The sequence below is a fragment of the Castor canadensis genome, chromosome X (genome assembly GCF_047511655.1).
Source record: "Castor canadensis chromosome X, mCasCan1.hap1v2, whole genome shotgun sequence".
Classification (NCBI taxonomy): Eukaryota; Metazoa; Chordata; class Mammalia; order Rodentia; family Castoridae; genus Castor; species Castor canadensis.
This window is the reverse complement of record NC_133405.1, coordinates 51,344,474-51,370,040: the sequence shown is the minus strand read 5'-3', so window position 1 is coordinate 51,370,040 and position 25,567 is coordinate 51,344,474. Positions and strand designations below refer to the sequence as shown.

At 37.7% G+C, this 25,567-nt stretch overlaps 1 pseudogene; it reads left to right on the top strand.

Moving 5' to 3' along the window:
- Nucleotides 1-16,934: 16,934 nt before the first annotated feature.
- LOC109697903 (transmembrane protein 126A pseudogene) lies at nucleotides 16,935-17,572 on the top strand (annotated as a pseudogene).
- The last annotated feature ends 7,995 nt before the right edge of the window (nucleotides 17,573-25,567 follow it).

Genomic DNA, 25,567 nt, shown 5'->3' with positions numbered 1-25,567 from the left:
TTTCCTCTATACACTTGGACTCTTACTTTTTGGGTTGGCCCTTGCAAGGTTTCCCCCATGTTTTGAATGTTATAAGAGAGACTTTGTTGGGACCTCCACACAGCCATACTTTGTACCATACACTCACCAACAGGTGGGATGTTACATCAGCTCATATACTCCTCAGGTTTGGGAGGTTGGTGGTAGGTGATACTGAAAGTCCCAGAGTAAGGGAAACAATGCAGGCTACAATTGTCATGGGAAGTGGGGAGAATGGGTCTGCTAGGCTTATTTGGGATATTGGGGAAGCTCTGGAGGTGGGGGAGTCCAGGACCTAGCTTGGGACCAGCTTGGTAGAGAGACAGCACACCGAGTGTCAAATGTACTCTCACCCCGAATGGTGCCAGCTGCCAATCAAAGCACTGGACCACTGTATAATAAAATCAGAAGTGAACTAGACCTCCCAACAACAGGAAAAAATCTTTTTGTAGATCTGGTGGAAAGGATTGCAAAAGAACTAAATGTCTCAAACTGCTTGGTGTGTGGAGGCACCCTCATGAGTGAGGAGTGGACTTGGAAATGGAACGGTTTAAACGCTTATCAACTTTTATTGTGGAATCAATCTATAACTAGACAAGAGAGTAACGGACCTCAGACCTACATTCTCACATCAGAGATAATTAGGGAAGAATGTATCAGAAGAACTGGGCCAGGATGTGAAAAGTGGGTGAGAGAAACCCTCATAAGAAGCTACTCTCTTGGGATGGGACTAATCTAACCTGGTCGCCCGATGGGCCTACATTTTACTGTGCATTGTCCCCATCGGAAAACGGTTCCCAAATGTCATGATTCTTCAACCAATGACAGCCTCTTAAATTGTTTACTACTGATGAGGTGAACCCATTCTGAGGTGTCCCTGAGATTGACAAATATTGTAATAACCTTACCAATACTGCCCTGGGGTGGTGGAGGGCACTGGATGGGTTATTTTGGATATGTGGGGAGCGAGCGTATACCAAACTCCCTAGGACTTGGAAGGGAAGCTGTACTATAGGAGTTATCCAGCTGGGGTTCTTCCTCTTGCCCAACCACCAAGAGGAACAGCTGGGAGTTCCCCTTTTTGAAACTCTGGGGCCTAGAATAAAAAGGGACCTCAAGTTGGGGGACCAACAGAGATGGGGAGAAGATGAATGGCCCCCAGAGGATTATTGAGACCTATGGCCAGCCATCTGGGCACAGGATGGGAGCTGGGGTTACTGGACTCTTATCTATATGCTCAACAGAATCATTAGATTACAGGCAGTCATGGAGATTCTTACCAACCAGACCGCCTCTGACCTAGAGCTGATGTCCAGACAACAGACCCAAATGTGAGCTGCTATATATCAAAATTGCCTGGTCTTGGATTATCTTTTAGCTAAGGATGGGGGAGTATGTGGCAAGTTCAACCAATCAGACTGTTGCCTCCACATAGGTGACAACATTCAAGCAGTAATGGAAATTGCCACTAATATTAGAAAGATGGCTCATGTACCCATACAGGTGTGGAAAGGATGGGACCCAGACAGTCTGTTCAGTGGGTGGTTCTCTGCCTTGGGTGGATTCAAAACCCTGATAGGAGCAGTGGGTCTAGTCTTAGGTTCATGTCTGATGTTACCCTGCCTGGTTCCCCTGGTATTGCGGTCTATCAGGACCATTATGGAAGCCACTACAGAAAGAAAAATGGTCTTTAGGAATTTGAGGTAGTAATATGGATTCTTTCATGGTCACCATGTTCGTATTCATTCCATAGTCAATTTTTGAGAAGCCCCATTCATTTATCAAGTGTTAAATAAAAGTGTCATGATGTCAGATACAGAATTCGGTAGTTTCAAAATTGCAATACCGTATACTTTGCTCTATTATAATTATACCCAAGTATGTCCCCTAAAATAAGCAGATAGATCTCAATTATTAATTAATAACTAATTGATTAATTATCAATTTGTGGCAGGAAGGCAGGGAGGGGGTAGAGAGATTAATGAGTGCTACAGTAAAACAAAGGAAAACCGGAGTTGAGAATGTTACCTGGAGACCAGAGGAGGGTCACCTCACCCCAGAGGTTGAAACAACCAATGAAATAACGTGATTATGTAAGGGACAAGCTGTACCCCCCCCCCATTTCTGTAATCTGCTCTAAATGGTATATAAGGAAAGCCCCCTTTGTTCTTGGTGCTCAGCCTTTGGACATGGGTCCTCTGAGTCGCTGCAGGCTTGCTTAATAACTTGCTTCCTGAAAGCTTTGGTGCCCTCTCAGTCTCTGTCTGAGTCCTCCTGCAGCAAATTAATTATATCATTATTTCCCAAGACAGCATTTTCAGTTCTCTAGTACTTTTCCTTCCTATGCTTCCTAATGCCCTGTCTGTAGGCAAATACAGCACTATAGGTTACTACAATGCACTACAGTACAGCCCAGTACTTAACTGTAGGTTTCATGTCCTAGAAATTTATTTAAATAGTATCACAGAAGTTTTTTCCTTTGGTTGGTTTTTGGTTTTTTGATTTGGCCTCTCATTCACAGTATTTGTTTTTAGATTTATCTGTTTTGTTGTATAGAATAATGGCTCATTCTTATTTATCTTTATTTTTCAGTAATGGGAGTTGAACCCAGGGCCTTGAGTTGTTAGGCAATTGCTCTACCACTGAGCTGTTCCCCAGCATGGTTCATGTATGTATGTGTGTGTGTGTGTGTGTGTTTGTGTGTGTGTGTGTGTGTGTTTGCCAAATACTTTTTTAGTATGGTTATATCACAGTTTGTTTTATTCATTCACCTGTTTTTAGATCTTTGGGTTACTTCTAATTTGGAGCTCTTGTGAATAATCCTGCTGTGAGCATTTGTAAATTAGTCTTTTTATGGAAATATGTTCTCCTCCTATGGTAAATATTTAGGAGTGCAATGACTGGGTCATATCTTAAATAAAAGATTAACCTATAAGAAATTGTCAATCTGTTTCCAAATGGTTGTACCATTTTTCATTGGCACCAGTAGTATATGAGAGTTTCATCTTCCACAATCTTGCCTGTGCATGGCACAGTAAGTCTTTTTAGTTTTGGAAATTCTTATGGGAGGTACTAGTATCTTATTATAATTTTCTTTTACTTTCTCTAAAGATTAATCATGTTAATCATCTTTTCATGTACTTATTTGGCATTTGTATATCTACTCATATCTTTCGTCTGTCTCTCTTAAGGCGTGTCTATTATTAACTTTTGTGAGGTTTTCTGTATTCTGGTACAAATTCTTCATCAGGTATATGATTTTAAAACATTTTCCCTGCCAGGAACTTGTCTTGTTATTTTTTCAAAAATGTATTTGGAAGAGGTGAAATTTTTAACTTTGAGGATTCCAATTTGTTGAGTTTTCCACTAATGTATTTTATCTCATCTATGAAATCTTCTTCTAATTCCCAGTGATAAGAATTTTCTTCCATGTGTTCTCCTAGAAGTTTTATAGGTTTAGGTTTTATATTTAGATTTATGATCCACTTTGAGTTGACTTTATATATAATACAATATATGAATCAGAGTTTGCATTTGTGTACATGGATATACACTTACTATCCTTTTCTACTGAGTTGACTTTGAATATTTATAAAAAGTGACTTGTCCAAGAAGCCAGGAATGGTGGCACCCACTTGTAATCCCACTACATTGAGGCTGTAGCAGGAGAATCCTGAGTTTGAGGCTGGCCTGGGCTGTGAGGCAAATTGGAGGCCAGTCTGGGCTGTATATTTTGAAGCCCTGCCTCAAAATCATTTGTCCATATGTGTGTGTGGGTATACGTCTAGTCTCTTTATTTTGTTGTATTTTTTTGGTGGTACTGGGGTTTGCACTTAGGGCCTCATGCTTGCTAGGTAGGTGCTCTACCACTTGAGCTAACTCTGCCAACCCTGTTTTGTGTTAGGTTTTTTTTGAGATAGAGTCTCATGAGCTATTTGCCCAAGCTAGCTCTGAACAGTGATATTCTGCCTCCTGAGTAGTTAGGATTACAGATGTGAACCACCAGCACCTCACTGGTTTCTTTATTTTGTTCCTTTATCAAGTCTTGATGTAGCATACTCTCTGGATTACTGTAGGTTCATAATGAGTTTTCACATCAGGTAGTGTTGCTTTCTAACTTTGTTCTCTTTTCAAAACTGTATTTCATAGTCCTGGTTCATTATATTTCCATATGAATTTTAGAATCAGTCTGCCAATTTCTTTTAAAAGTTCAGTAGGTTTTTATTGGGATTGCATTGAGTCTATAGATAAGTTGAATCTTTTGACTCGTGAACATGGTATGTCCTCCATTTACTTAAGACCTTTCAGCAGTGTTTTGTGGTGTTCAGTTTATAGGTGTCACATATCTGTGCCTAGATTATTCATAGATACTTCATATTTTTGACGCTGCTATATATTGCATTACATTTTAAATAAAATTCATAGTTACTACATTTTCAATGAACTTTCAGCAACCCAATGTTTAATGATACTTGTGAGGAATCTTTTTGTTTGAAAGCATAGGTTACTTCAGGATGGAAAAATATTTGATGTTTAACATGTTTTTCCTGTGTTTCTGTATCAGCTTTTAGAAGCCATTGGAAATATATTGAAACTAGCAGGAGAAATGTTGCACAAACAATTCTATATATCTTTTTGTAAGAATCACACTAGAAGTACATAGTTTAGTAGCTTTTAACATTATATGTGTGGTTAGAAATGAATATACCGATATGTGTAATTATACTTCATTACCTCACAATAAGTCTACTTTAATGAACTCCTGGGATCTTGGGTGGTGAAAGAGACAACATGTACGTATGTGGGTATGTGCATATGTACTTACATATGTGTGTGTACGTTCATGAACCTGCCAGGAAAGCTATTGCTAGGGTACTTGAGGTTAAGTAATGTGCACATGCCATTCGTATTCAGATACATGGTCACATGTTACGAACAGGATTGGTATAGTGTTTGTTTATTCCCAGCATTGCTTAGCCTGCATGGTTACCATGTGGCTAAATGACTTCTGTGAGATTTGGTGCAGAACAAGCATCCATTTATGATACTTGAATCACTTTAGCTTTTGAGTGTTATAATTCCATTATTATTTCTTGAATTATTACTTGTCATCTGAGTGTAGAACTTTCTTGACCCTTGTACTTATTTATTCATCTACTTATTTACACCAGTATGGCTTCGATAGTCCCTATTTTTTCGAAGCGTTGCCCTCTGTTACCATCATTATATATGTTGATGCTCAATGTGTCTCAGCAATGGCCAGTGGGAGCTCCTTCAAGATGGCCTCAGTGTCCATTTGATGCCTTCTTAGAATTCCTTGAACATGCTTTACTCTACAAGCCTTATTAACTCCCCATCTGTACAAAGGAAGTAATGATGTCCACCTAAGAGCATTACTGTGGGGACTTGAAGAGAAAAAGTCTGAAAATAACCCCCAAAGTGTGGCATCTAGTAAGCCCTCAACATATGTGAGTTCCCTATTCCCACTTTGCATGTATTCTATCATGTAATGCCTCTGACATTAACATAATGGCTTGACTATAGAGAGAATCGTTGGAATGTAATAGCCAACAGGGATAAGCCTACACTTTCATTATGTGTGAGAATCAGTGCTACTGCTGTGTATGAGAGAAGTCTGGGATGGAACTGGGAAGAGGGGAAGAGTCATTGCACAGTTTCCAGTTACGTGGGTGGGGACAAGCATCACTATACCATCTCTGCATTCTGCATTCATGTGCTTTCCCATCCCCTTACTTTCCTCTATCCCATGTGCTTTCTGCTTTCTCTTCCTTCCAGTTTAACATCAGAGAGTGATGTGGACTCTCCACCCCAGAACAAGGATATCATAGAGAAGAACCAAATATGGTGTGGAGTCTGCTAGACAGATTACTGGAGCAAGTGTGCAGCGATCATGGAGACATTATAGGTAAGTAACTTCCCTTCCACTATCCTTGTCTGTTCAATAGCACAACAGCATCTAATCCCCTGACCACAAAAATACTCTGCACTTAAGTGTAATCTAATGTGGGAGAGGAACCTGTGCTCTCAGGTGGGAGGGAAGGACCAGGGCATGTTGGAGTAATTACATTAACGGACACTGCAGAGGTCTCAGAATTCTGCATGGTAGGTATTACATTATTGGCACTCGAATATGAGCTGCTTGGATCAGAATTTTTGCAAGTGAGGTCCTTGAATCACTTCATCAAATCACCAGGGAATGCTTGTTAAAACACCAAATATTTGGGTCAACCCTAAGTTGGCTGAATCAAAATGAGGGAACTGGGGTAGGGGTGTCTACATTTTTAGTAATTTCTCCAGTTGATTCTGATATTCATCCAGGTTTGTAAAAGCTCTGCTGTGGATGCACGATAAGGTCCTGTAATATTTTGACTCCTTCAATTATATATCAAGTTCTTTAATATCAAGTTCTTTGATATATAATCATATCCTTAGATTTAATTGTTAGTTGCTCCTGCTACTCAGCTTTAAATATTAGTGTCTTTTCTTATATACAACAATTCCTTCAATTAAGTAACATTTATTTAGTGATTTATATACATAGCACTGGTCTAGGCACAGGGGAAACAGCACAGAGCATAAGCTATCATTGGATTTTTGGGGAAACTGATAATAAGCAGAGAGCCAAATCAATAAGCAAGGTGATTTCATATGAGAATTTTTGTTCCAGGCCAAAAAAAAAAAACAGTAGAAAATAAGAGACCAGAGATACTTTTAGGTGGGGTTGTCAAGGAAGCTCTTTCTCAGATATTGGCATTTGAACTGAGTCCTGAGTGAGAAGAAGCAGCCAGGCATGGGCAGGCCATTCTTCAGTGTCCCTGCACTGTGTGGGCACTGATTGATCTAAAAGAGGAAAATCTCAGTGGGTGGAGCCTGGCAGACAACATGCAGATTGGTAGGGGGTAAGATGGAAAGGCAGATGGATCCCAGGATTCGAGCTGTCTAAGACGTTTGGATTGTATTCTGAGTGTGGAGGGTTAGTATATGGGAGTGACATGACCTGATTCTTGTTGTCAGAAATGTGACTGGCCGCTGAGTGAATGGACTGGAGAAGGAACTGGAGAGTGTAGGGAGACAACCACACAATGATGTTGTAGGTCAGAGGAGGGCTGAGGGTGAATGGGAGTCCTATTGCAGCAGTGTTCAGAAGGGGGAGCCCCTTGAGCGATGTCTGGAGGTAGGACAGGTGGGAACTGCTGTGGGGGTGTGTGTGGGGGCTGGGGAAGAGGCAGATCAAGAAACCCTGGAATTGTTTAGCAATGTAGAGACATGGTGGTGCTGTTTTCTTTTCTTTCTTTGCTTTTTTTCTTTCCCTCCCTCCCTCCCTTCCTTCATTTTGGTATTACAGGGATTTGAACTCAGGTCCTGGCCCTTGCTTGGCAAACACTGTATCACTTGAGCCATGCCCTCAGCCCTGTATTATATTTTTAAGAGAGTCTATATCACTGGGTTGGGTCATTCTTTTTGAAATATAGTATAGATTCATGATTCAAGGATTCAAAATTAGTCAGTTGGTAAAATGTTCATTAAAAGGCAAAGTTAGATCATATCTTTTACCTTATCATTTAATCAGAATACATCCTCCATGTTTTAATACTTAGCATAAAAATTTAGATGAAAGCAAAACATCAATAACGGAAAAACAGGATACTAACCTGTACACATGGCATGATATTGTTTTATGGAATGTAAAGTATGCATATGTATTACATTTGCATGTATGTATATGCAGGAGAAACAATGGAATTAAATAGCATAATGTGTATTTTCAATGATGACAGAAATGCTGGGTATTGACACTTTTAATACTAAAGGTTTTTTTGTTGTAGGGGATTTGTATGTTTACCAGTTTTTGACTTCTTATGAATTCTGGCACTATAATATTTTTGTTTGTATTCATAGAGTTCAGAAACTACTGTCCCAAAATTTGATGCCTAGCATATTGAATATTTTAAGCTGAAACAATTAGGGAAAACACACAAAATAATGATAGAAGCAGGTAGTTTACACTGATATAGTCCCTTGAAGCTGGTTATAAAACCTAGAAAGGGTTTTCTCAACTTCCCCTGAAATAGGTGCTAAGAATCTCACATGAGAGGTATTTTCTGTATGCCCAGCAAACAGGAGCATCCTTACCTGCAAAGATTGAGGACCAGAGAGAACAAGGTTTCTTCCAGGATATTGCCATTAGATCATACCCTTTTTCCCTATCATATTTCTCTGCAATGTTCCTTTCTTCATCAAACCGCAAATGAAAATGCTAAAGTTTATCTGTTTCTTTGCATCTTCAATTCCTTATGAAAGCTCTTTTGTCTCATAAAATTTATATTAAACAATTGTGCAAGCTTCTCTTATTAATCTTTCTTTTGTTATTAAGGCCTTTTTGTGTTAGGGGCTATGAACATAGGTGGAGGAAAAGTTATACTTTCTTTCCCTAGAATATGTTTGGGATGCACATTTATTTTAATTTCTCTCGGGCACATATCCAAATGGTATTTCTGAGTATATGTAAGTTCCACTTAGTGGACACTGGTTGTTCCAATCTGTATTTTGATAGTCTATGTTCCAGTCTATACACCAGTAGTGTGTGAGAGTTCTACTTGGTCAACTTCCTAGCCAACCCTCCATATTTTCTCTTTTTCATTTTTATTATTCTGATGGGCTAGTGGTAGTAGCTCTTTGTGGCTTTATTTTATCTGTTTTAATTTCTCTTTAACTCTCTTTGAATTGTTGACTTCCTTTTAATCTAAATAAGGTTCATGCCTTTTTTAAGCTTTCCAATTCATTTGTTTAGAAACTACATTTGTTTATCTTGTGAAGTTTGCAGTTTGAATTTTGCTGGTCATATATTTACTGTGTTGTTTGCTTATGTTCCTCTTCTATTTTATTTAAATTGGTATTTAAGGCTTCCTTACATTCATAGTTTTTGACTTGAGTACCTCAGACATGTTGGTGATTATTGCCGTAGCTTACACTGGAGGCTCACTGTTACTGTTGATCTCTCTTCCTGTGTGTTGTGCTTGGTCATTGCATTCCGCCGTTGGCAGCCTCATCCATCATTATAAAACTTTGTATCTGCCTTTCATCTCAAGTTTTCTTCCCCACAATACCTGACTGTCATTACCAAGATCTGCATTTCATTACAGGTTATGAAAATGGTAATGTTCTAATTCTTATTTCTTCTACATCCATCAGCTGGAATTCTTTTATAACAGAAACTTCCCTCAAAAAATATTGGGTAACACCAAGGTGTGCTATGCAGAGGAAGGGTAGAGCAAATGCTCTCTTTCCCAGTATTTCCTCTTATCAAGACAAGTGCTGTTTCCATAGGATCCTACAAAGGTAAACAGTGTGATTCTTTTGTGTTCTGGCTTTTTTGATAGGTTCTCATGGATGGATAGATGCTTATACATTTGATGCATTTTAATTCAAGTTGCAAATGAAATGCTTGTTCAGTGGGAGCCCCTTCAGCTTGGCTTCTAAGTATTTTGACGCACTCTCTGGTGTAATAATTTAGTCCAGACACATATGGCACAGTCTCCATCCCAGACCTGTAATCAACCATTTCCCCGAGGGAGCATGGCTTCTTTTATTGGGAAATGATTTTAGAGGATTCTGTTTGGGTACTGGGATAACTCATTCTCAGTGTTTCTTTTCCTCTTCAGCACATGAAACCAAAAAACTTTGTATCATATTTTTAAAATATTTTTATTAGCATATATTAGTTGTACAGAGTGGTTTCATTATCACATTTCCATATGTTTACAATGTTCCTTGTTTAGATTCATTCCCTCCATCATTCTCCTTGCCCCCTCCCCTACTTAAAATAATTGCAAGTTTCATTATTCATACAAGTATATAAAGTATATTGACCTTATTCCCTGTCCTTCATCCTCTCAATTTACCCCTCGCACACATACACACTGATACCCACCTGTTTTTCATTCTTTCATTTTTCAAGTGTGTATTCCTTGTTCAAAGGGGCTTCACCATGGTATTTCACTCAGGAATTTATGGTACTTTAATCAGATTAACCCCGTGTATTACTCTCCCCTTATCCTTCCTCCCCTACCCTATTAATTGACAGCTTTCAGTATGTTTCGTCATGCCATCTTCCTACACATATGAAATGTATTTCAAAATTCATTCTTTGTCATTCCCTTTCCTTCTCCTTTCCCTAGTCCTCTCAAACAGTGCCACTATTTCAGACAAATATATACACAAATATGAGCATGATCATATTTTTGGTTTTACTCTTTTTGGCATTATAGAGTTTGACCTCAGGGCCTTAGACTTGCTAGGAAAACACTCCAGCACTTGAGCCATGCCCCCCAGCCCTGTATTATATTTTTCAGAGAGTCTACATCATTGGCTTCTATTCTGGGGTTCTTTCCTCTTCCCTCACAGGTAATCATTTTTCTCAGTTTTTGTTTTAATTTTCCAATTTTAATTAGATAATCAAATGTAATATGTATATTAGTTTTCTACCCTACTCATAGGTTTAAAAATGGTATATTCTATGCCTGAATAGTCAATATGAAAGTATTCTGTACCAAAAAGGACCAAACACAGTAGCCACTGTGGCTTTTAGAATGTGGAACCAGGTGAATGTGACTGAGGAACTGAGTTTTTAATTTAATTTAATTTAAGATTCCACTTGCCACACGTGGGTAGTGGCTACTCTGTTAGACAGCTGTAACTAACTGTGTATTGTATACCTTGTTATTATTGGTGCCCTGCAGATGGCTGCATAGCAGTGCAGAGAGGGAGTCCTCATCACTTTTTATACCTGCATAAAGCTCTAGCTTGTACATGTAACTTAGACTATCCCATCAACTGCCTCTTAGTGGATATCAGTCACATCTCTAAACTTCTGTTGTTATGTATTTTTCTTTTTGCCTTTTTGCATTGTTTCTTTGTGATAGATTCTTAGAAGACAGATTTCTGATCCAAGAGTATAGTCGTAGGTAATAGATAGGTTCACATCCCCTCCACAGAGGTTGTACCATTTGACCTTACCTCCAGAAATACATGAAAATGCCTGTGTCTTCATGAGAGTCTAACAGGAATGCAGAGGGGAAGTGGACTTCATGTGAGAAATCTGTGAAAACTATTGCACTAAATCAGGAAGATTAGATGTTCAGAAAGAGGTCCTAATCCTTTGTGTATCTTTAAGAATTCAGACTCTACTCTTTTCTGTCTCTGTAGATTTAGGTCTTACATGAATCTGAAAAGATAAGCACAAAACTAGCTCATAAATCTACCACTCTGTCCTTACAAAGGGCTAAATGAAAAGGGGGAACCCATGAAAAGAACCAAGACTGAACCAACACAAGGGTCATCTCTTCCTTTACTCTCTGTGAGATCCTTTGAGGAAAAGGTAACCATTTAGCCCTAAGTTCCCCAGGTTCAAGCTCTCCCCATTCAGTCATAGCAGTTCCTGTTTAGATGCTGAGTTTCAGGACCTAAGGTCCTAAACTTACTAAACTTACCTGAAATGGAGTCCATTGTAGGTCATGTACCATAGGGTAAGATCAACATTCAGGTTGGCCACTGTGAACATTTCAAGTTCTGTAGGTCTAGGGAAAGAGAGGGGTGGTGTGGGACACACACATAAAATTGAACTGACAGTGCCTGACAGAGTGTAGACTCAATAAATATTTCATAAATTAATTATATGTAGATGTGGGAGTAACAGGAAATCAAACCATATATATACCATTTCAGTGTTTTTAAGCACAGTGGAATTTTCTCATGGCCACATTATACTTTCTGTTTTATCTTCTTTGAGGGAAAATTTTATTTCTTTTTAATAAACATTATGTCTTTTCACTGGGAGAAAAATCACCTGTACAAAATGGAGAATCCTGCTACCTGATAAACAGAGTGAGAAATGCAGTGACGAAAGTCTCCACCTTGGGCTTGGCAAGAGATAGGTGATTTGGGAGAGAGAGGTGCATTGATTTCATTGTATAGGCCAAAGATTTATAGAATCTTCTACACATTGGTGGTGTTCCTGCTATCTTCATGTCCCTCTTGATGTCTTTATCCCTGGTACTAGACGTCCAGCCCTTGTGTAAACTGAAGAGAAAGCTGCTAGACTTGATGTATGAGTAATTAATTGCTGTGAAGAAAGGTGAGACAGAAAAACACAGGAACAGTCCCCCCCACACACACAGACAAATACAACATCAAACACTTGTTTCAATTTTTTTCTTTTTACACATGAAACAATGTACTTTGAATATGTTTCCAAAGTAATGATTACATGGGCATATTTGTAATTAGTTCACAATTATTTTGTTTTCAAAATGTTATACAGTAAAGTTTCCATATTTAAATACTATAGTTTCCATGTTTAAAGCATATATAAGTTTATTTTTTTCTGACAATGAATCCTTTATTAGTATATTTAGGTTAGCTATGAACAACTCTAAAACTTCAGTAATTTATAACCTCAGATGCCAATTTTAGCTTATTTTATGTATCCAATTAGGATAAATTTCTCTCCTGCACATTCTTTCACTTTACAAGCAGGCAAAGATCTTATTAATTGTCTAGAATAAGTTTTGGTGCATACTAAGTATATACATATATATATGTGTGTGTGTGTTTGTATATCCATATAGGTATACATATACACACATATATGTATATATAGATTAGATTTTGTTGGTAGAAAATGCAGAGGAAGGAAAGACTACATTATATAGTGTGAATATGTGAATGTGTGTGTCACATATGTGCACACATGAGTAAAAACAACATAAAAGTTAACATTATGTAATCAGATATAGACTTGTGGGTCAAATTCCTTATGAAGCATTTCCTTATGATTTAGAAGTAATATAGCATCAAGCCCAGAAGAAGCAGGGAGTGAACTAAAACCCTGAAGAAAACTCCCTTCTTTTCTTTGGGACATGTGCTCTTTGGTCATTTGTAAAGCATATATAGGTTTAATTGATAAAAAAAAATCCTTTACCTCACCTCACTGTATTAATGTATAATTTTCCCACAACAGTATATGAACATTATTCTTAGTCAGTACTATACTTGTACACTATCATTTTATGATTTGGCTCACTAATTTCTTTATTTATAAAACTTTATCTCAATAACTTTGTGATATTAGTAGTTAATTCTCAGTTGTTTAAGATGAATATAATTGAAATCTGTAATAGAAATTAAAATTATTTTGTCTCTCCTTATAGTTCTCACCTTCTCCCCTACATAATACAATGATAATTTCTGTTAGTTTATTTGTACTTGTTTGCCAGACATTTGTAACTATATAATAGAGTAACATTTGTTTACTCATATTTATATATCTATAAACCAAATTAATAAACATTTTCTATTAAATAATGTGACCATATTCTACATTATATTTTTGGCTTGCCTGATTGACTGGATACAATTCTTTTTCATTTAGGTTTTTATTTGCTTGTGTGTGTTTCGAGGTGTTAATTGGAGATTTTATTTTGCTTTTAATGTGCATTGTCTCCTGACATCATTTACCTGTGCCTGTTTTTTAAAAGTATTTCACCCATCAAGAATATAAAACCTATTTTTGAGAAGAGGATGGAAATAATTTCTCCCAAGTTTTTATGCTCTATTTTATTTTCTGTTTTATATGCTCGAGTGAAATTTTACATTTTATAATGATTCTTCATATTAAAAATGCATAGTGTTTTCAAGAGAACAACTGAATAATAATGCTTTGTATATCAAATGTCCATCAGTGTTAGTTCAGAGGACAGAAGGGCAGAAGTCAGGTTTTGAGTTCTGGACCAATAATTACATGGTTGTTTCACTAGGTCCTTTTACCTACATTTTAATTTCTATTGCCTGATCCAAGTAATTGAGAATAATTATTGGATTTGAATAGAATTGTTAGGATTAAAATGAGAAGAAATTTACAGTATTTTTCATATAGTAGTCTTGTATATGTTAATAGCTACCATTCAGGTTCCCTTTCCAGGAACCTTGCCAGTTTAACATCTCAGGAACCAAGAAGTCCATGTTGTCCCACATCCAGGCCTGTTGGCCATGTGGCAGGATTTTATCCCTTCATCTTCATCAACAAAAGGAGGGTGATTACTAATGCAGGCATGACACAGTCCAGGTTCCATATTAAGGGAGATTCCTCACTATCAGCCCTTATGCACTGTAAATTTGTCATATAACTAGGGGACTGCTTTGGGGGCTCTGCAGACAATGAGGGTAGATGTTCCACCCTGGGAATTTATGTAACTTCTTTGAGTCTGAGGCTATGTTGTGAAATGGGAACAAGGGTCCTTATTCACAGATTTGTTGTATGAAGAAAAGGAGAAAACCTCAAAGAATGTCTGCCACATAGTAGGACTTTGATATATGTTCTACCAGCCTATCCTGCCTCATGTGTCCCATAACATAAAAGTTTTGAAACAACATCTGGAGATATAGCAGCAAGAAGCAAACTTTGGTTCCATCTCATCATTTCCTTTCATCTGTGTGCTTTTCTGTCTTCTTATTTTCCATTTATTTTGACACGAGTGAAGCAATTTCTTACCGAGCTTCTGAAATAAATAGTCCCGATGAATACATTGTAATGGATTAGCTAGAAGGTAAGGGTCAACATACCTTTGTCCCTCTCACTAGACTCATCAGCTGAGCACAGGACTTTGAGTGAGTGCCTTTCCCTTTGTTGATCTCTGGTCTAACACAGAAGCAGTCAGTATAGAATCAGTGGGAACAGGCATGTGTTAGGAGATAAGAAGGACTAGGATTTGACCCTGGCAACTCTTATTTGATGGTTGCATGATCTTGATCAAGCAATTTATCTACCATGTGCTCTATCATTATTTGTGTTTCATTATTATTGATGATGATGATAATTCTAACTGTTCATGCAAAGGGTGAGTGGTTAACATTCTGATTAAAGGAGGCCTATAGAAAAATTCTTGAACTAATACAAACATAACCATTATTTAGTGTGGTATAGGTGTGCCACTTCCAATCACATGCTTTATTCAAGATTTAGGCTGGGTTTACTGATAAAGGGTTCATTGTAAAGTAAAATTAAGAGGAGTTGAATGTAGCTCTGTGGTAGAGCACCTGCTTAGCATGTGCAAGGCCTCCAGTCTGATCCTCTGCACCAAAAAGTAAGTGGTTAGATCATCTTATACACTGATATTTAATAAGAATGCTTTACCCACAAGTTAGTACATAGGTTAAAAGATCAGATTAAAGCAAAAATAGAAATAAATACTAAACTCTATATGGGGTATAATAGTTGTGTGAACCATATGGGTATTGCACATACATATATTTGCATACACATAAAAAACAGTGGAAATGGGGGCTGGCAGAGTGGTCAAGTTGTAGAGTGCCTGCCTAGTAAGCACAAGGCCCTGAGTTCAAACCCCAGAACCACCACACACAAAAAAAAAAACAAACAGTGGAATGAAGTAGCATATTGTTAATTTCAATGACACTAGAGTTGCTGAGTATTAATGTTTTTATTTTATTCACTTGACTCAGTATTAAACATGTAAAGATTAGTTTTGATTGTGTTTAAGATAGAAATGTGGCCACTAAATACCTGCCACTTAAGAAATATATCAGAAACAAAACTACAGAGCTACAAAATTAATCCCAGTTAAGGAAAAACTTTACACTTCACTTCCTTTTCCCTAGAGACACTCACTGACCAAAATGAGATGCTTATCCTTCCCTTGTGTTGCTTTAATCTTTTATTCCAAATGAGAGCTCCCTAGACATTGTATAATGTTGTTTTGCATGTTATCAGTGCCTGTGCACACACATACACATGCACAAATGTGCCCCCATAGTGTTCTTATCTGTCACCTTGCTTAGTTTTGTGAAGTTTGACTATGTTGTCTTTTCATGGATTTCTTTGGAGTCATTCTGTTTGTAGTTCATTCAGCTTCTTGAAAATGTAGGTCTTCTGCCAGACTTGATGATTCTTAGGGATCATTATTCTTTGAATACTTTTTACCCATGTTCTTTCTCCTCTCCTTTATGTATACATTCAACTGTACATTAGTTTCATTATTATTGATGTAACTATTTAATAATTAAAATATTTTAACTACTCTAACAGTACTTCTGAAATGTTTGTTTTAATCATCATTATTTTCATCAAATTCCATCATTTTAATCTGCATTTGCTTTGAAGTCCAAAGATTTAACAGTATGAGGTAGAATCAATACTCATGAATGTTCCACGTTCCTCTGAAAATTAGGTATGTTGACTAATATTAGACTTCAGAGTTCTATACTTCTACCTACAAAATCTAGCCTTGAAGTTATATTGTATAGGTCTTCTCTATACTTACTGAGTTATGAGTAACGTCTGTTCCAGAATTGAGGGAAGTGTGTTACAGTTATCTATTATTAATAACTTTTTCTATGTTTCTTCGTGTCCCTCCTGTAGTTTGAGTCCATGAATAGTTTTGCTGTGAATCATTAAAAGCTAAAATTTTCTTTATGAACTTTAGCCTTTATCCTTATCGTGTTTTAAACTTCTTTTAATCCATTTTGCTATTAGTTCTTCTCTCTTAAATACCCAGATTGTAATCCTGATTTCTTTTTATTTGCAATTAGCTGTTATGTGTTTCCTTATTCTTAAATTTTCAATGCAGTATTTGAATGCCTTCGTTGTGAGTATGTGTCTTGAAATGAAATAATAGTCTTGGATTTTACATCAGTAGGCAATCTGAAAATTGTTTTTCCTTTAACTAGTAAGTCATATTAATTTACATTTTTATGATCAATATACTTGGTCACATATGATGGTGGCACCCGGGCGAGTGGAGCAGGGGTGGTAGTGTGTCCCCGCGCTGTAGAGCAAGAACCTGGGAGGCTTCTGCCATGGAGAGGGCAGCCTAAGATTGGTGTTTTCATGGTTTTTTAAGGCTCAAGATGGAAAATCATAAACCGGATGATCCTATCAAGGAAAACTTAATTTTTGATATCATAACCAGAAAAATTAACCAACTTCCAGAAGCAGAAAGGAATCTACTTGAACGTGGATCAGCATATGTTGGACTTAATGCTGCTTTCTGTGGCCTAATAGCTAACAGTCTTTTTGGGCGTGTCTTGCATGTGACAAAGGCTCTTATAGCTTCTGGTTTACCAATGGCAGTGATTCCATGTTTGACAGCAAATGTGTCTTAAGCTCACCTGTGAGTACAGGTGATGTGAATTGTGAAACCTGTACTGTGATACAGGGTGGACTGATTGGTTTTGCTTTTGGTGGTCTGTACCCTGTTCTTTTGGCTATGCCTCTGAATGTTGGCCTAGCAGCCAGATATCAATCAGCCCTGCTACCAGAGAAAGGAAACATCTTAATTTACTGGATTAAAATTTCTAGGCCTGTCTTTAGAAGGATGTTATTTCCCATTTTACTTCAGACCATGTTTGCAGCATACCTTGGATCCAGGCAATATAAGCTACTTATAAAGGCCCTTCAGCAACCTGAACCTGGCCTAGAAATTCACTGACTTTAAGCAAATATGTATACAAAAATAAAATGGTGAAAATAAAAATATATATACTTGGCCATTTGTGCTTAATTCTGTCCTGTTGTTTATATGCACATGGTAAGTGGAATTGCACTAGGCCTTTTACCAGGTCATTCATTAATTAATTGATTGATTTACTTACTTTTTGGTGCAGGGGATTGAACCCAGGATCTCACAAATGCTAAGCATGTGCTTCATCACTGTGCTACATTCCCAGCTAGTATTAACTTAACAGAACTATGTAAGATCTCAAATATACAAAAAGAAACTATTATTAATGAAGGCTAGTGATAACGACAAATAGCATAAAAACAATATACCTACATATAAACTTTGAAAAATAGGTCACATGACAGTAACTTGAAATACAAATTTATATCCTTGGCCGTGATACTGAATTAAATAGGGAGGTTCTTAAAATGTGGTAAGTGAATGTTTTGTGCATATCATATATATGCATGCATATATTTATATATAAGTGGCAGGTCCCATTCCTCTCTACTTTTATATGTATGACTCCATATTATTGTGTAATCATTTGTGAGTTTGACCTGGGCCTTCTGTTAAATGTGTACATTGACACTTAACTCATGGAGCTGTTGTGAGAAGAAAATGAATAATGAGAAAATTTGTGAATAGCGTCTAACACATAATATTGCACCAAATGTATGCACTGTACCCCCTTGCATTTTCCTTTCTTCAACAGGACAGGACTTTAACATTTGCATTTCCAGCATATCAGTTTCATTTCCTGAAGCATCAAGAAATGAAATGCTTACATATTTATATGATGAAAAGCTTTACTGTCTCTTTGTAGGACAATATACCTGATTGTGGTGTGGAGGGAAAAGTGAGTCATCCTCTCATTACTTTTTATTTCATGTCCTTTCTTACCATATTCTTTTACCCTCTATTTTCACGTTGAATAACAACCTTCCATTGAGTCCAAGATAGGAGAGAGTACAGAATAAAAGACTGTAAAGATGGGTCTGCTATATAACAGATTAAAATCAGGAGCCCTGCCTCCCAAGTACCAGCTCTGTCTTTATGTACAAGACTGTGGGGAGCCACTTCTGTGCCGGCCTCAGCTCTTACAGAGAAAATGGTTGTATATTCCAATGGTTAGGGACATGGGCTTTGAAGTCATATAAAGTGAGTGGAAAATGATGGAGTTTTAAATAAATGACTGGCTATTGATTAATTATTTATTTTTGGACTTGGTTATGTTTTCCACAAGTTCTGAATTATAACAGATCATTTTAAAAAATAGAATTAAAGATGGTGGAAACTGGTTGTTTTGAAATATTTTAGACATAGAAAAATTACAGAATATAATAAACTCATATACTTATAAAAGTTTATACATGCAGTTGCAAGTCACTATGGAGTTTCCTATGAGTGTCTTAGCTTCCTTCTTCCCCAAAGGTAACCACTTTGCATTTAAGACGTTTCTTTAGATTTTTGTTACATATATGTATCTATAATTGAAATGTGATACTGTATTGTGGCACATTTTATCTATAGTTGCCTGGGTACCTCATGGAAAAAGAAGAGAAAAGACATCAGGAAAATAAAGGTACATTCACATCTCAACAGTAGGACCTGTTATATATGCCTCCTTGTCACGTGTAACCTCTTTCGTCATTTTTAGACTTTCACAGTTTATATGCATTATGGGAGCACTAGCAGAATTTGCAGAATGTACTTACAAAACCATTTGTTCATTCATTCATTTATTTTTTAATATTTCATTGACAAATAACAATTGGGAATATTCTTTGGGTACAATGTGATCTTTTGATCTACATGTACACTCTGGAAAGATTAAATCAACCCGTTTCCCCTCATGTATTCAAAGTCTTTTAGAGATTATGTCGAGCCAGGTTGCCTAAAGCAATGTCCTTGTGTATCCTGGTATGAAACACCTTCCATCTCTCTAGGCCTAACTGTGTCTTTCATTTGCACTATATTCATCTAGGCCTGGCCTGTTCCATCTAGTACCTAATCTGCTTCTTCCTAGTATTAAAAAAGACAGTGGTTGCCAGAAGTTAGTTGTTCTGTGTCCTGACTACCACCTACACCCCTTGGTTGATTTAGGAATGCAGCCCATTTAGAACTTGATCTGGTTTTGCATAGCAAGTGCTGTGCATGTGTGCATTTTTCTTTTGTCTATTAGTTTTAGTGGCACAAGGATCGGTCAGCAGAGGTGTTTTAATTCCTGTGTGTTGATTGCTTCTTTGACCCTGGGTGTATGAGACTGAGACTTGAGCTTTTACCCTTAATCCTGCTATGCTAGTATCTCTCCCTCTGGAAGCTGTGAAGCTCAGCACTGGATGAGTTCATGTAGTTACTCACCCTCCCTTCCCTGTGGCAGTCACTGTTCGGCAACCTAAGTGGGTAAACAGATATCCTGCTGTCAGTTCAGGGAGGGTTATTTGGAAGAGTTCATGGAGAAATATGTTCTAAAACTACATTCACCTCATGACCTTATGAGGTCCTGGGCAGGTGAGACATCATCTAACAGTTGACTGCTGGGCTCATTTGAGAGCCACACTTGTCCTCCCACAGGTAACTGTAATTTCCTTGAAGCTGTCCAAATGGGACTGTCCTCTAGGTGGGTTTATATACTAGTTCTGGAGCCACCCTTTCCTTTTTACCAAGTTTCCGTAGTTAAAGGATGTTTCTCCTCTGGTACTGAGCCCCTTTAGTATGGGAATGGCATGTTTATTCTCTCACTTCCCAAAGCAGGACACCTATATTACATATTCTTAAAAATGGAAGATGCATTAAAAAAGTCATTAAACACCCCTTAAAATTCTGTTACTTAACAATAATCACTGTTAACATTTGAAACTTTTTGGTGCTGGGAATTGAACCCAAGGGTACATGCATGATACAGTCTGCCACTGAACTACATCCCCAGCCATTTTTAAATTTTATTTGAGGCAGGAGCTTGTTAAGTTGGTCAGGCTGGCCTTGTGATGCCTAGAACCTGGGATTATAGATAAGCAGCACCACATTCAGCTCAAAATTTGGCTAAAATTTTAGTATCAAATGCTTTTAAATGTTTTGAGCCATTTGCTCTCACAACATGCTTACAAGGTAGATAGTGTGGCTAATTTTCACATTGTAGATGAATAGCTGAGGGACAGAATAAAGTTGTTGCCTAAGACTGCACGGTTGGTACTGTGCATCAGTTTAACACCTAGTGCATCATGCTCTAGTACCTGGCAAAAATTTGACATTAAGTGAAAGAAGCAGTCCATATGAACATGCATATTTTAAGAAGTCATTAAAAGTAATGCTTAGTGTGTGGCCCTGAGTTCAAGTCCCAGTGCCGCCCAAAAAATGTCATGCTTGGTATATTGTTATGTTTGTACAAAATCTGGTAATTAAGGAAGGGAATGCAGACACCTCTGTTTGGGAACTTCAAATTGAATTGGTAGGGGTGGATGGGAAGAGGAGAAAAGGGGAGAGAGAGAAGTAACAGAGAGGAAAGATAAATCTTGTGGTTGAGAAGGTGATAAGAGAGTCCAAAGAGAGGGTTTTGAAAAGTTTTCCATTTTTGAAAAATGAACAGGTTTCAAAGGTTAACTTAACAGAGTTAGGTCAGAAGTAAACCATAAAGTTGCACACATGCATTTCTTCTTTCCCTTTTATTCCACCTTAGAGCTAATGAGTCACCTCCAATTGAATAATATGGACTGTGTGTTTCATTCATATTTAGTTGTTAGTGAATGAAACAATGAAAAACTGTGTGAAAGAAATGCCACTAGTAACGCTAGGAATTTTATGACTCAGGAAGATAGTAGGTGGCTGAGAACCTGATGTGATGTGGCTGGACAATGCAGGATCTTAGGAAAACTGTACTGTGGATAAATCCAACATTTCCCTATTAAATATATAAACATGCTGATCAGTCCAGAAGCAACCACTAGGCAAACACTGCACTTTACCTCCCTGCTGTGATCTGTCACTGAGTTCATCATGGGTTTGGTTCATAGATCCCAGGTTGCTCAAATGTGTGATGTGAACAGCTCTTAGCAAATTAGGAAAGACCCAAGAATGAAAATAATTTCTTGCCTCTAAAACTTTGAACTCAAGGTAAATTAAAGAGATATTTGTTTCTTTCATATAGATGTCAATGTTATCCTTAGGGGAAACAATGAGAAATAAAATTTTAACAATGCCTGACTTAGCGCTGAGGCTCAACCAGACCTTACTGCTGTGTCCCAACATTAGGGGCATTCAAATCCTGGTCCATGCCATGGACACTTGAATAGATGACCAAACTGAAGCTCACAAAGGCTATGTCATGGAGGCAAGATTGGAAGGTGGTTCCATCACTTACTCTCCCTAGAGAACGCTGAGCAGCCTCCCTTTTATTTTTATTTTTTAAAGATACTGGGGTTTGAATTCAGAGCTTTGTGCTTGCTAGGCAGTGCTCTACTGCTTTAGCTATGCCTCAATCCCTTTTTGCTCTGATTATTTTGGAGATAGGATCTTGCTTTCTACCCAGGCTGGCTGGAACTGCAGTCCTATTTTATGCTTTCCACCATCACTGGGATGACACGCATGTGCCAGCATGCCCAGCATTTTTCTCCTGTTGAGATGGAGTCTCACAAACTGTTTTTGCCTGGGCTGGCCTGGAATCAAGATCCTTCCTATCTCAGCCTCCCAATTAGCTTGGGATCACAGGTGTGCAACATCACAACCAGCTATTGGTTGAGATGAGGTCTTGCTAACTTTTTGCCCAGGATGGCTTCAAACCACAATCCTCCTGATCTCAGGCTCCCAAGTAGCTAGGATTACAGGCATGAGTCACTGGTGCCTGGCTTGCCGCCTCTCATTTCAAAGATGAGCTTTTAGGACTGAGACATGGTCATGTTACACTCCCCTGCTATAGTGGCCCCATGGATCCTTATCAACAGCCCCTTTCACTGATAAAGATGGTAGAGAAGATGAAATCCTGCCCTTGAGTGTAGGGCCATGTGAGGTGGCTGATCCCTGTAGTGGTGAAAGGATCAGGCGGGTGTTGAGACAGATGAGTAAGAGGAAGGGAATGTGATATGTACTGTACTACTTGATGTCAATGCATTTTAAATCTCATTTCCTTTAATCCTAATAACTATTCAAGTTATTCATTATTGAAGTTAAATTGATAACTTTAGGGGAATTTACATAATCTAGGGAGACACATTTGTCACTTTCCAAAAAAGAAACCATTCTGAATTACTCTCACATTTTTTCCTATTTTGTCTTTGTGCCTCCTGGGCTTTCAATTTTGCAGGACTGCCCTTCCAAGTTCCTGGGGTATTCATTTAAAAAATTTTGACCTGTAAAGTTTTTAAGTCACAAGGCTATGGCTGAAATTGAAAACAAATCCTAAATTTAAAAATGACACTAACAATTGCATGAGAATTTGGGGGAAATATTGGCAGACTTTATCAAAGATCTTGGGCTAGTGTACATGGTTTCTGAAACACAGGAACAAAGAGATTAGTATATAATTTTAACAGAAATTTCACATAAAGCCATATGTGAAAAATAAACATACTGAAATATGCCAAAGTCACAAAAAATAATTAATGCAAACTTATTTATCATTTATTTAAAACTTCTGAGAACATGCATAGGAAAAGGAAAGATGCAAATGAAGATAATTACTGTGACTCCAGGTTTTGAAAAGTCTGTGTGTAGGTGTACTGGATCAGTTCTGACAGCACACCTACAGGGTCACATCTAGAGAATACACCATTCAACTGATGACAGACTCCTTTGGGTCAGGAGGTAGGAGTTGGGCCAGTGAGAGATGTGGATATATTTAAAAACATAAATGTGCTTTTATGTATTGTTTGAGATTTTGTGTCTAGAAAAAAGTATTATGAAGAAAAATGCAAAGGAAATTGCTTGTATACAAATTGATAAAAGTAAGGTTCAAATATATTTTATACATTGGAAAAGTAGTCATTGTGTTAAATTTAATAGGTAAATGCAGCATATGGACAAATGGAATTGAGTCTGTACGTGTGTGTGTCTGTGTGTGAGTGTGTGTGTGTGTTTCTAGCTCTCCCAGCTCTACCACATACAATATGACTCACAGTTTGGAGTTCAGTCCAGGACTGGCTTCCAATTTCAGGTTTAGATATTCCACAAAATGTATTTTTTTATATCCCAGGAAAGTGGTCAATATAGAGTGAAAAAAAATTCCAAAATGCTCTAAAGGTATGATCCTATTAAGTCAAGTTCACAGCCTGCATTCCTCCTTCCCCACTGCTGACCCAAGTGGTCTGAGATTCTTCCAGCTGTAATCCTCACTCTGGCCAAAAGATGGCATCTAAGCTATCTTTGTATATATTTTTTAATTGAAAGGGCATACAGGCTGGGCACAGGTGGCTCATGCCTGTAATCCTAGTTACTCATGAGGAAAAGATCAGGAGAATCACAATTTGAAGCCGGCCTGGTCAAGTAGTCTGTGAGACCCTAACTCAAAAAACCCTATCACAAAAAATTGGGCTGGTGGAGTGGCTCAAGGTGAAGACCCTGAGTCCAAGACCCAGTACTGCAAAAACAAACAAACAAAAAAAAGCATACATTTTGCAGAGTAACAAATGACCTGAAATGGTTAAGTTTGGAAACTTCGCATGTATATTAAAGCAGTTCCATTTGCCTCTTCACCCAAAATCTACCTGGCATTCACTGGTTGTTCTTTTCCCTCTGCAGTAAAGGTTGAGGTATGCACACAGTAGAGGGGTTCCTCACTGAAAGCAGAGCGTTCACCCTTCATTACCCCTCATCTGCTCAGGTTTCCCAGACTTTCTCTGGTCCCCTTTCTATCACCTCCCAGGGCACTTTAGTACAGCTGCTCAGACCCTACACTTGCTCCTGCATCCCCTCTCAGCCACCTCCTGCTTGTATGCCCTATGCTGGCTGGTGACTGCCAAGATGTGCTACAGCTACCTGGGGTTTTATGGTATATCTTTTTACAATATTCTTTTACACTTACCAATTTTTCCTGAAAGAATTAAAAACATTCTGTATCAGCTAGTCTTAAGAGCAGTATCATATTTTTCTGCTCACTGTAGAAGGTTCTTTGATGAGACATTTGATAATGATGGTGCTCTGGTACCACCTCATGACAGAAGCTAGAACTGCAGCTCGAATATGACAGAACAGGAAGGTGAGAGGGAAGAATTTGGGTAAACCCACCCTTCAGAGCTTTCTGGAGGTATGAGTGGATAGTTCCATTGTTCAGGGATACTGAGGGTCTCCAGACAGAAAGTACAGCCTATTGTTATCATGAAGAAGAAAATGCTATATGAAAGGAATAAAATAAGCGTTCTTATTTTTATTCTTTGACACCTCTGGATAAATAGCTAGAGACATAGAAGCAAGAATGGATCTATTCTAGTTATGATTTTTTTCAGTTATGATCTTTATAACACAATTTTGCCCTTATTATTACGACCATCTTTCCATGAAAGTATATTTTATTTATTTATTTATTTATTTTTATTCTATCTTTGGAGACAGTCTCATGTAACCCAGATTGGCTAGAACTCAGCATGTAGCCCAGGCTAGCCTTGAATTTGTGAAACTCTAGGCTCAGCCTCCCAAGTGCTGGGATTATAGGCTTGTGGCATCATGCCCAGCAAGGAAAATACATATATTTATGATAACATTTTTCCTTAAATTTCATGGATTTGGGAGGGATTTTATTGTATGGATGCCCCCAGATTTATTCATTAGTGTCCCAGTGATGAAAATTTAGTGCCTTTACCAGTCTTTTGTGTGACAAATAGTAGTATTCCTAACACCCTGCTTTTGCATGTATTTGTATATGAACATATACATGCGTAACACATACGCAAATATATGTAAGCATTTCTATTAACATATTGAATACAAAATACTCTTAATAATTTACATTCCTCACATCATAATGTGAAAACAATGGATTTACCACACAACAGAAATAATGGGAATCAAGACTAATCAAAGAA